The sequence below is a fragment of the Periplaneta americana genome, chromosome 1 (genome assembly GCF_040183065.1).
Source record: "Periplaneta americana isolate PAMFEO1 chromosome 1, P.americana_PAMFEO1_priV1, whole genome shotgun sequence".
Lineage (NCBI taxonomy): Eukaryota > Metazoa > Arthropoda > Insecta > Blattodea > Blattidae > Periplaneta > Periplaneta americana.
This window is the reverse complement of record NC_091117.1, coordinates 136,844,651-136,857,238: the sequence shown is the minus strand read 5'-3', so window position 1 is coordinate 136,857,238 and position 12,588 is coordinate 136,844,651.

Sequence of the window (12,588 nt, the reverse complement as noted above, 5' to 3'; positions counted from 1 at the left end):
ATTCACTTATTTATACTATTCAAATATTGACTTACTTAAATGTAAGAAATAGAAAGGAGGCTCTATTATATTCCCAATAAGACAAATTTTATCAACGTTTAGAGTCAGAAACAAACTGAAATGGAATAGGTTTACCTATGGCTTTTAAAGATATTGATATGCTTTGTGAACTCCACAAATTTGAGCTAATCCTTCAAATGGCTTATAGAAATTTGTAAAAAAAAAAAAAAAAAAAAATACAACATTAATACAAATTGAATGGCAGGAAGATAACAGCATTATGTAGGCTAACTTTTCAGGATGAATTCATGTCATCCATACTTTGTTTCATTAAGAACTCTGAAAAGTGAGGGAAATGAAAATAAAAGTATTTTATAATTGTATTGCTTTGCAGGAACAAATTCAGACTCAACAGAGAAATTCAAATAAAAGAGACTAATATAATCTGTAGCTACTGCTATTCCATCATATAAGAGGTTTCCAAATAGAACGCAGCTACCCACATGCGAGTGTGGACAGATAAAATGTATGCACTGTATATTCAGGAAAAATTGATCAGGTCTGAGATAATCAAATGAAAGTGTAAGTTCTGAAATTTCGATAAATCGTTAAAATGAGCACGAGATTTAGTACATCATAACAAAGACCGTCAAAACGTATTCAGAATTCCTTCAGGCTTTGTTTTGAAATGTGGCAATGATTTCATTCAAGAACTCCAATTAATTCATATACCAGTAACGTGGTACAAGTAAGAAAAGTGAAAACGCAGGGAAGTGCCAAATTTTGTAGAAATGAAGCTAAGAGATATAGTTCCTCATTTCTTGCCTTCCCTGATTATGATGCAGCTGATATGTAGCTTCGAGACTTCAGATGTTTCACTGTGCAAAATAATCGCACCACTTATTCATACCACTTATTCATACTTTAGCTAATATAAGTACAGTAATAATCAGTGGCGAAGCTAAGGTGTAAATAATAGGTAGGTTGAAAAAGTCTGCTTACCTTATATCTTTTTATAGAACAGATGCTTCTCGTATTTTCTATCACAATTGTTTGTGACACAGACCCCACAACAAGATCATGATCACTCATTTTTACCCCCAGACAGAATACAGATATAACAACAATATAACTTGTTTGTCTCAGAGCACCTTGTTAGCGAAGGATTTCTTATATCATGACAATTGAAATTTTCTATTTTGTCTTCCTCCATCTGCTATTTTAATATGTAAATGTGGTGCCGATCTCCTATCTTTCTAAGGTCATTTTGTTTCATATGACCAACTTGAAAACGGTTTCTTTTAGTTCTGCAAATAATGACCTCAATGTTCTCTCAGTATGAACCATTTTACACAAAATGTGTATGTAAAACACACACACACATACACACACGCATGCACTTATGATTAAACTAACACTCAACAATGCAGTGAATTCACAGAAAACCAACATAGTGTGATGTATTATATCGCGGTTGAGGCTAACCCCGCATCCTGCTACTGAGCCGTAGCGAATCGATACCCCTTCCCCCCAGCCTCCCTTCAAACTTGCGAGTGCTGCTGCCTATAAACGAGGCCATCGCACATTGCTATGAGATGTCTGTGACAAGTCTCTCGCATGTAATGACTACCAACATTGTATTTGACAGTGGCGGCTCGTAATCATTTTTGTTGGTGGGGCCAGATATTTCACAAATTTTGTGGTATACGTTAAATAATGCACCAAGATTTTTTATTTAATTTCAGTTAATTGTTTCTGCTTAAAAATTAGTTCAGCACAATAGGCTACAACTAAAACTACCACTCATTACTGAAGCACCATCATATCCTTAAGCTATGAGTTTATTTTCTAAATTGAAAGGTTGTAGACTTTGTTTTAGAACCTCGCTCAGACCGTTAGCTGTGCGGTTGTTTACCTCTTTGAAAGAAAGACATTTTTCCACAGGTTTACAACCTTTTATGTACCTCAAAATAATAACAAATTGGCTTTTGCAGGTTATGTCTGTTGTTTCGTCACCCTTGCACAACAACAAAATCTATAGAATTAATGTTCTGTTTCAGATCTTCGATGTATACATCATACATACTGTCTAATAATTCATTTTGTATAATGTGTAAAGTATATTTAAAAACAGAAGTACTTTTTAAGTGTTCATGCAATACATTATCACGACTGACAAGTAAAGATAACAGATCTAACAAATTTCCCCGATTTGCAGATCCCTGATTTTCCTCAGTTCCGCAAAATACTAAAAAATCAATTAGGCCTGGATACTCTTGTTAGTATAGGTATATCTGTTTTTTGTGTCCTGCCTTTGTTGTGTTTCTGGATTGAAAATTTGACCGCGGAATCAATTTGTGCTGCGATATTTACTGTCCCAAATAGTTTAAACTTACAAGCATTTTCTAAATGTATTACACTTTCTTCTTGTTTTTTGTTGCGCTCCCTTAATTGTTTTAGATCTTTGCAACCTGTCGACGTCCACAGTCCCTCGCCACCAAACAAATAGACAATAGAAACAAAATAAACTTTATAAAACAATTCTTTATTATATTATACTTTCAACTTATCTGAAATATTAACCTCAATATGACTTTTAAAAATAAACTTTGTTTTTCGTCACTTACAGTCAGGACTTCTTTGTAAACCACGAGTTTCAGAAAGTTCTCCTTTTCATACCATCCGCCTGTGTGCGATCAGAAAAACAACTGAATGTCACATAGCATGGTAGACCTGTTGCTATGGTAACAACGATTGAGTTGCCAAACTTACTGTTCCCACGTGACGAGTGCTTAATAGCTCTCTTGGCGACATTTTTTATGCATACAATGTTAGCATTGGTACGTTTCGTGTTTGATTCTCTGTCGATTTTTCTATTGTTTTCTTACCTTCGCGTCAATTGTCAATGAATGTTTCAACGTCAGCCATCTTAACGTCAATTGCTAGCTACCATCAGCTGGCAGCATGGTAGTCCATATTGGCGACATAGCACTGTAGTTCCAAGTTCGGCCGCTTAACTGTCATGTCCCATCTTTCAAAAAAACACGTATAGTCGTTTAACTTCAAGTTTATTTTCTAATTTTAACGAAGAAAACGATGTTTTAATAGGTAATCCACTTTCTTCATGTTTTCACTATTCAAAGTTCACACGGACACTTCTAGAATTTACCCATTGTTCAGTGGCACTGCAACTCACAGTACAACAAAATAATAACTGCGACTGTCGCTTCCGTCTGGCCCCCAAGGTCTGTCGAATAAGAGCTGTTCGACAGAAGCCTTGTTCGACACAGACATCTAGCGACCTTGATCGGGCCCCAACGAGAAGCTCGTGACGGTAACTTAAACTTCGTAACACTTCGTGAATCTCCGTCGATAGCGAACATTGCGTACCTCGCACCATGGCAGTTGAGCGCTAAAGTGATTCAAGTTGTGGGGCACTTTGACGTGGGCCCAAACTCACAATATTTGGTATCATACAATCTTTGACGTTTTACTGACACACATTGCGCCATGTTATGAAATTTACTGAAATAATTATGAATCCAGTACACTGTCCTGAACAAAATTTACCGTACGCATTTTAAATGCGAAAAGGAAATTGCTCGGGAACGAAATATTGGTGGGGTACGGCCCCGGTTGTCCCTAAGGCCCCTAGTATTTAATATATGGAAGGATCGAAGTGGAACCAAGTGTTATGATACATCGTTATTACGAACTTATACTGTTACTAGATACGGTATACAATAAAACCCCCATTTTAACATTCCTGTTTTTAAGGAATAATCTGTTAAGCACAGCCAAATTATCACAAGAATGACGTAATTAATTCCCCATTCTAAGAAACAGTTTCAGGAAAATCCGCTTTTAAGGAATACTTTTCAAGTAGATTTTGTAATAATGAAGCCCGAAATATCGAATCAACTTTCAATAATCAATAATACCAGCATATTCGATAGTGCATCTCAATCAATAGCAATGCGGCACCACATCCATCGTTGTGGAGTAACGATTAGTGCATCTGACCGTCAAATCCTGGTTGGAACAAGTTACTTGATTGGGATTTTTACCGGGATTTTTTCTCCACCAAATAAAGCAAAATTGCTGGATAATTTTCACCATTGGACTTCGGACTCATTTCGCCATCATTAATTCACATATCATCATCATCCATACAATAGCCCTGGTTAAGTTCACAGTGCAACGTGCTGTACTTACACAAGAGTGCGGCCATTTGGCTACATAATCATTCACAGAATAGGAGTGATAAGCACAATAAGCCTCAGGCTACAGTGTAAGCCTACGGGTCCCTCCTCCATACAAGAGAAAAAAAAAGTGGCACCATGCGTTGGTATTATCCTTTATAGTTCTTTATGGTCTTGCCACAGTCTAGTATATACAGTCAGGAAGCTTGAGTTGTTGAGGGTATTAGAGAACAATAGACTGTGCTGGTACCAGTACTATTTTGCATTGTCTGTAATGAGGCGAAAGAGTGATTCTAGTGGTTAGCAACTATCTATGGTTGCATATTCCTTACATATTGAGCTTCATGACTATATACTAGACTGTGGTCTTGCTTTGCTTGCTTTGTTCTCGCGAGTTGTGTGGATTCTGGTTCCAAGTTCTTTTTTGTTAGCTTATGTGGTTTATGCATTGTTATAATGGCGACTAAACGGAAGAAATTACCTATCAGATGGAAAATGAAAATAACAAGGAATGTCGAAGTTAATCCTCAAATAACACTATCGTGTATGGCATGGTTTGTCAACTATTCTATTATGAGGAATAACAGTCATGCCTCACCATTTGAAGAGTTAGGAAATATTATACTGAAATGTACTGTAAATAATAAATACCGGTATAACTGTAGGCCTAATTATAATGTTTGGTATATAACACGCATGTTATTACTAGTATTTTAGCCTTTCCTTCCCATTTTATGTAAACCCCCTTATAAGGAAAACCCCTATTTAAGGAAAAAAAATTAATTCCTCAGAGATTCGTTAAAAAGGGGTTATAATAATTCAAATTTTTTGGAAAGGCTAAGTCTCTTAAGAGCTTCGCCACTGGTACTGATAGAAACTATTTATGTACAAGCTGCCATTCGTTTATACATATGAAAGGAAAGTGCAGATTAATTTCTGAATAGCTAATATCTAAATACTTAAGTTTCAGAGGTTAGCTATGAAATATCAAGCTGCTATAGTAAGTATGTAGATAGGTATTCAAAATATCCATTATCAAAAAAGTACTAAGTCGTGAACAATTATATTGTTACCCTATATTCTGATATGTCTAATATCTATGTAAAATAGGGCCTCCTTTATATATAAAAAAGAAATCTGTTTTCCGATATGCTGTTTAAAAAGAATTATGAGTTCAGATATAAAAATCATGTTAAATATTGTAAGAAGTCTACTACAGATTTCCTTAAATGCATGTTAACACACAACAAAAATTTTCATCTGTATGTAAAAAGACATTCTGGCGCAGATACAGCTGAAGAAGTAACTATTGAACAAGTGTACTTAACAGTGAAATTTATTGCATTTTGCAATTTGTAATCAGATTATAGTTTGATAACATTATGCAGAAAGAAATTGATTCGCATAATACTGCAACTTAAATCGCAATTAAATTTCATTCTCAATAAATATAATAATAATGCTTCTCATAACAAATACCTTATAAAATTAGTAGAGTTCTGTAACGAAATGACAGTTCAAAATACAGAATATGCCCGGTATGTACAGGAAAAATGTACCAGTTCATAAAGCAATCTGACTTTTAACTTTGTAAGTTGGTTTCTTTCTGCATAATGTTACAAAATTTTGAAATTAATTGGAAAGCAGGCTATACACAAATGTTCTTATCCATAAATGGGTCATAAAGAAAATGTATATAAGCATAATCCTACTTTAAGTACGGTACTATATTATTTAATTTCTTGGATAATTTTAACATATGGTTCAGAGGTCATAAATAAGAAACCTGTTAAGTTATTTTGAGATTGTACAGTAATCGAGAGTAACTGTCTGGCATAAACTTGAGGTTTTTCCTTCAGAGCTATTTCTAAGAAATATGCAGTGTTGTAAATTACGAACCAGGTGCCCATGAACACTTTCAGAAAAAAAATGTTAAGTTCATCATGTATTTTCAATAATTTGTATTAACTAGTTGCAACTACTTCCTTTTACAACTATAGGCCTACTACTTAACAGCAAGACAAACTAAGATGATGAGATCTACAGTTCCAATCAGAAGAAATCAAAATGATGATATAGTACTGTAAAACAATTTATGTACTATGGGTTATAAAAAACAATCCATTGAATGTAGGTATTTAAGGAATTGTTAGCTATTTGACTTAGGTCAAGCTCCGCAGACCCAACTAGGCAAGCACTTAAATCACTTTTCCACTAATCAAACATGATTATGGAGTTTTGTTACGTTTTTTTTTTTTTTTTTTGGAAGGAGTATAAACTTAAACTAACCTAAAGTCAGTTGAGTAGCGGGCTAAAACAGAAAATAATAAACAAATTAAAACTAACGCGAGGAAACCGAACCTAACCAGACAAAAAAAAAAACGATATTGGAATTAACTTAAATTGAACAAACCGAACCTAAATGAACCGTACTGAAGTTAAACTAAGCAAATCTAATCTAACCTAAACACGTAAAATATAACCTGAACAAAATAAACTCAACCTAAGCAAACTGAAGCTAATCTAAACAAATCAAAATTAATGTACGGAAATTAAATGAAATCGAGAAAGTCAAACTAAACCTAACCCAAAAAAATTGAAAATAACCTGACTAACTAAACCTAAACAGACCAAAGATTTGACCTCCAATCTTTCTACTTATTTTTAAAGGAAATGTAAAACTTCCCACCATAAAATTATATTCCCCAAATGTGAGCTCCAGTAGAAAAATCTAAAATAAATAATGCCACATATACATAACACCTTTAAAAAATAAAAATGAAATTAATTTTATTTGATCACATTCTGAATTCAACAAAGAAGAGGTTGATGATGATGGCGACGACGACTACTAAATAATAAAGTTTCTCTAATTATATGAAAAAAATTATGTACAAGGGTATGACTAAAAGGAAATGGATAAGGTACATCTTCTTGAGTAGGCCTATGTCATGTTAACATAGCATAAGAAATCTAAGTGACTAGTCTGGTCTGCGGAACTAGAATCTTTGATTTTAAATAAAAATAACTAAATATGACTGTATATGGCATTTGACGCTTTTATATCGTTCATCCAACTGCAAAATGTCGTAACGAACTGCAACTAAATTTTACAGGAGAGCTCAAAAACTGAATCATTATTTTACAGTTTCAAGTTAGATTTGGATGTAAACGACTTCATGTAATTTATTGTCTCATGAATGTATGTAAGTCATGTTGATATTTTTATATTGTTTTTTTAAAGCATCTGGATATGATATATTGTCTGTGAATATTAATGTACGATTGGAATACATTTTGTTTTTCAGGAAAAAAAATTATTTTCTGCAAGAATATGTATTCGTAGCCAATGAATCTATACATGTCAGAATCTCAATTTGAGAAATTGTGTGGTTTACGACATTTTGCTGTTTCATGAGCTACATATGATAATCAAGAAGCATTCAAAACTGCTTATTTCAAAGGTACAGAGCAAACAAAGACGACATTCATAACATAAACCTGACAGGATTCATTGTTCGATTTTTAGAGCTGGCTGTGAAATATACCCTTAGTAAAGAGAGACTGGAATGATATAACATTATTCTATCCGAAGATCTTGAATAATTAAATAAAAAATAAATAGCATACAATATAAGCCGCAATATCCAGAACTTTTCATATGCCACTGCCTATTCACAACATTTACCACTGAAGGATCATACATAGACCTACATGAAAAATGTTGAAATATTAAAATAAAGAACATGAATTCAATAGCAGTTACCATACACTGTAGTAAGAAATGCGAATAAATCGTTAATGTTGGTAGCCTACTTAGGAGATGCTGGTTACTGGCAGTCTGTACTTAATGGGACCATATCTCAGAATGAATGTGAATATGGAGAAGAATAGAATGTGTGGAGTGGACAGAGAATAAGAAATGAAGCTGTGTTGGAAAGAGTGGGTGAAGAAAGAATGATGCTGAAACAGATCAGGAAGAGGAAAATAAATTGGTTAGGTCACTGGATAAGAAGAAACTGCCTACTGAAGGATGCACTGGAAGGAATGGTGAACGAGAGAAGAGTTCGGAGTAGAAGAAGATATCAGATCATAGACGACATTAAGATATATGGATCATATGAGGAAATCATACATACATAAGTGTTCTACTCAAGGGCAGGTCGATCACTGCAAACCCAGCATTCTCCAATCATAATATTTTCTGCCTTCCTCTTAGTCTCTGTGGTAATGGTGGTGGTGGTTTGGTGGTAGTGATGGTCATTATGATTATGATGATAGTAGTAGTGGTGGTGGTGGTGGTGGTGGTGATGGTGGTGGTGGTGGTGGTGGTGGTGATGATGATGATGATGATGATGATATCTTCGCACAATATATAAAAATTATAAATTTTTAAGAAAATTACGCACTCAAAAGTTCAGCTTCGTCTTCTCTCCTTTGTGTCACACTTGTAAATTCAGAAAAAATTCGAGAAACTATATGATAATATTTTGACTCACAAGAATAACAGTGAAGATGTAGATAATGGTATACTTGAACAAGTATTTTTACTAATGGTTTTTTATAAACTTCACATTCTAAAAGAGACCAGAAATTTAAGATTCTGTTGAGAAATTTTGGTAGCTAGTCATAAATCTAATACCAATATCTCTGGTATTAAATTTAAGGTATTTATTATGAGCTAATGATATGGTAACAACATATTTTCTAATTAAGCTTCATTCTCTTTTTGGAATTGTTTGCTTTCATCTAATATGTGTAAGCCAAACAGCTGAATTATTAAAAATGAATACACATTCAGTACTGTACTGTACATTTATTTAAAGTGCTTCACTTCAAACATCTCTCAACGTACTTGATTAACAGCAGCCAATCTGACAAGTGTAAAATATCCGGATATCAACACAAGAACATAACAGCATCTTCTTCATTGGTTATTAAATTCTCTGACAATTTTCAGTGCAAATAAATTCATAATCACTTTTCCAGTGATTACTATATCTAAATATTATAGGTTTGCAGTAGTATTTCAGAGCTTATACAATTCTGTATTGTGTATTTGTATGAAGATGAACCTATTTTGTAGGTGATGGTGTTGATCACTGTAATAGTACTGTTAATGATTGAACAATACAGTACCCTAAGAAAACCTGCCAATGTCGTCTTTGTTTACCATGAATCAGTGGCGTATACTGGTTAAAGGGTTTGGGCTACCGCTGACCCTATTATTACACAAAATATATCTAACAATTACTTTAATTTTAATTACTATGGTAAAACTAATAATACAAAATTATTACATTATGTTATATTATAAACTTTTTCTTTTGTAATTTCCTTGGGCTACCGCCGGTAGCCCGCAAAATACGCCCCTGCCATGAATGCCACTTGAACCAATGAGCCCTGAACAACGTGGAAAAGTTAATGCTCTTGCCATTTGACTAATAGTGTATCCATAAATTCATAACTACATTCACAGAAATCTCTCAGGAATAGCTTTCTATGAATCAAATCATGTTTAAAGATTGCAGAATGAGCATATAAAACATTATTTTCAATATGTTTCTATAAGCAAACTGATTTCTTTATTGCACCCATACACTGCTATGGTTGCAGTATGATTAAGATGAAGTTAAAAGGGGTATCCTAAAAGTCGTACACACATTGATTTCATGATAAGAAAAATGGTTCACAGAAACTTACTCAGTTTAGAAGAAACGTCTTAACTATCTCTATTTGTTTTAATCATAATTCTGATAAACATTGTTACTACCTTTAGAAGTTCAAAAATATATATTTGCTGCAGAATTTTGTTCAAGCATCTCACAGGCAATAACACGTCATTTTGAACAAATTGGTTAGTCTCACAACTAATGTACGACCATGTTAATAAAACATGTAGAAAATATGCGAACTAACAACCGCAGTTAACAAGGTGAGTGGGTGAAGTCGAGAAACTAACAGTTAATTTTTGGAGTCGGTTGGGCAGTGGTGTACAGTCTGTATAGGCATTATCCCTTCTATAGTGTATACCAGAGTCCGTGGTGCATACATTGTATTTTCCCCCCTCTTGCGGATGTAGAGCAGACGCAGTAGTGCATAGAACAGGTGTATGCATTGTATATAATAGCATGGGATTTACGCGTGTTGGTATTGTGAGAGCTTGGAAAAAGAATATTACAGAAACAACTAGACAATTAGACCTACTGGTACTCTTTACAATGGCGACCGTAAAATAATCAGAAATATAAGGAAGTATTTCATAAGAAAAGTTAACCAGGAAATTGAAGTATCCCATTGGCCATGTTACAAAACTGCAGTGCTGCTACTGAAAAATCTGAATCCATTACTTACAAAATAAGAAGAGTCGAAATTAGCTAATATTCATGCCGAAAAACTTATGTCTCCAGGAAAATGATTTCTTAAAAAAAAAAAACAGAAACCCTTGTATTTGTCTTACAGCGCAGGTGTGTGATTAAGCGAACTATTCAAAATTATTATGTCATAAAGAAAGGTTCCGTCATTGAAAAAACGTGCTACCAAACAAAAAACACGAGAACTTCTCCAAACCAAGGACTTTTTTTTTTGCGTTTCAATTTGTAGCTATGGCTTGGACAACATCTGTATCCCTTTTGAAACAGACTATAAGACCATATTTAAGTTAATAAACAACCTTGTGTTCAAGGAAGGGGTTTGAAATGCCCCCCCCCCCCCCCCAAGGACTTAAAACGCGAACAGAATAAAACTAATTCTACCTTTACACTTTTCAGCTTTTAACATTATGCATACTTGATATGAACAAGGAATCAGTAACTGAGAAATAAATTATGTACAGGGAAAATAAAAAATTCCCTATTCTGTTCCCTACGGACTTATTTCTTTGTCCATTGTAAAAGGATCCTGATTTAAAGAGGCATTCGTGAAGAGTGCTTTTACTATATAGTGTTTTGTAAGAACATTTTTACTAAATTGTCCGACTATTTTACTTTCCCATTAAAATAATGTATTGCTGTCTAGGGATGACAGAGTGGCTACATTTCTTGAAGAATGTAGTCACTTCCCCTTGTTTCTTATCATTCCTGCAAGTAACGGAAGGCACCAGACTGACAGCACTCTGCTTCCCCTCTCCAGATTTAAAGTTAATACGGTTGAGTAGTACTTCTCATGCAATTAAAAAGACGATATTCCAAGAATGTCAGATTCAGATTACAATGTGAACGGGGCAGTAATTCTCATCCATTCTTTTCATACAAAAATGTGCAGTTCAAGGTGATCTGATAGCTAATGATTATTTCCTTCTCATGAAATGCAAGATACTCATGTTTAAGTGAAGATGCTCAGAAAGCTACATTGTACATCATCCTTAAACACATCATATGACCTCAAAATGCACATTTCTGCATCCTCGAACCATTATCTGCGATTAGTACTTGGAGACCAATACACAATGTTTTATTGCCTGAAAGATGCTAAAATAGGATTCTCCCGCCCAAAAATATGTTTACCTCTTATAAAGGTTGCAGAAATTTGTTGACTGAAATAGTAATACAGTGAAATAGAAAAAAAAAATATCTCATAACGAGTTTTTTCCAATAGACCTCTTTCTTTTATCGTGATATTAATATGCTCGTAACTTTAGGTATGACTCTTGCATTTACAGTTTTGGCAGATAACAGATATGAATCACTTTTCAAGTAAACTTTTAATAAATAAATAAAATATTTAAATTGATTTCAGAGAAGTGAATGGGTTATGCTCTAAGCAAGTGATTCTGAAAATTTTCTAGGTATGATGCCTGTTATTCGAGAGTTAGTGATGTCCTGAATTGTTTAAAGTTGTAATTTATTGTTAATAGTTATATATTAATACTCCACAACTATATTAATTGTTTAAATATATTATGTTTTGTTAAATATTGATAAGTTGATATGTTCATTTCACTTGGTGCTTCCTTCTTAAAATGGCTGGAAATGTAACAGCTGAATTATTCCATATTCTTGTTTTCCAATATTGTAATTAAAAGGTAATACACCAACTCCACAATATAATGCTCCATATAATTTCTGTTCTTGTGAATTTGAATTTTGTTAACTTAAGATGGATCTGTATCCAAAAAATAAGCTACAATGCAATGAGTACTGTAATTTGTAGTCAGCCAATGCTTCAAACATTTTAATACTTCAATTAAATAGAATAAAATCTATGCTTTGTGTTTTAATTTTATTCTCCTTAGTCTTAACATTATTCACATCCTGTTCCATATAATTTTACATAATGACTCAATTTCTGTTGCGTCTATTTTAGCCTAGGTCTGACATTAATTTTAATTTTATACTGTGCCAGGCATGTCCAAAGCAATAGGTAGTGTCAAATCACTGCTAAATGC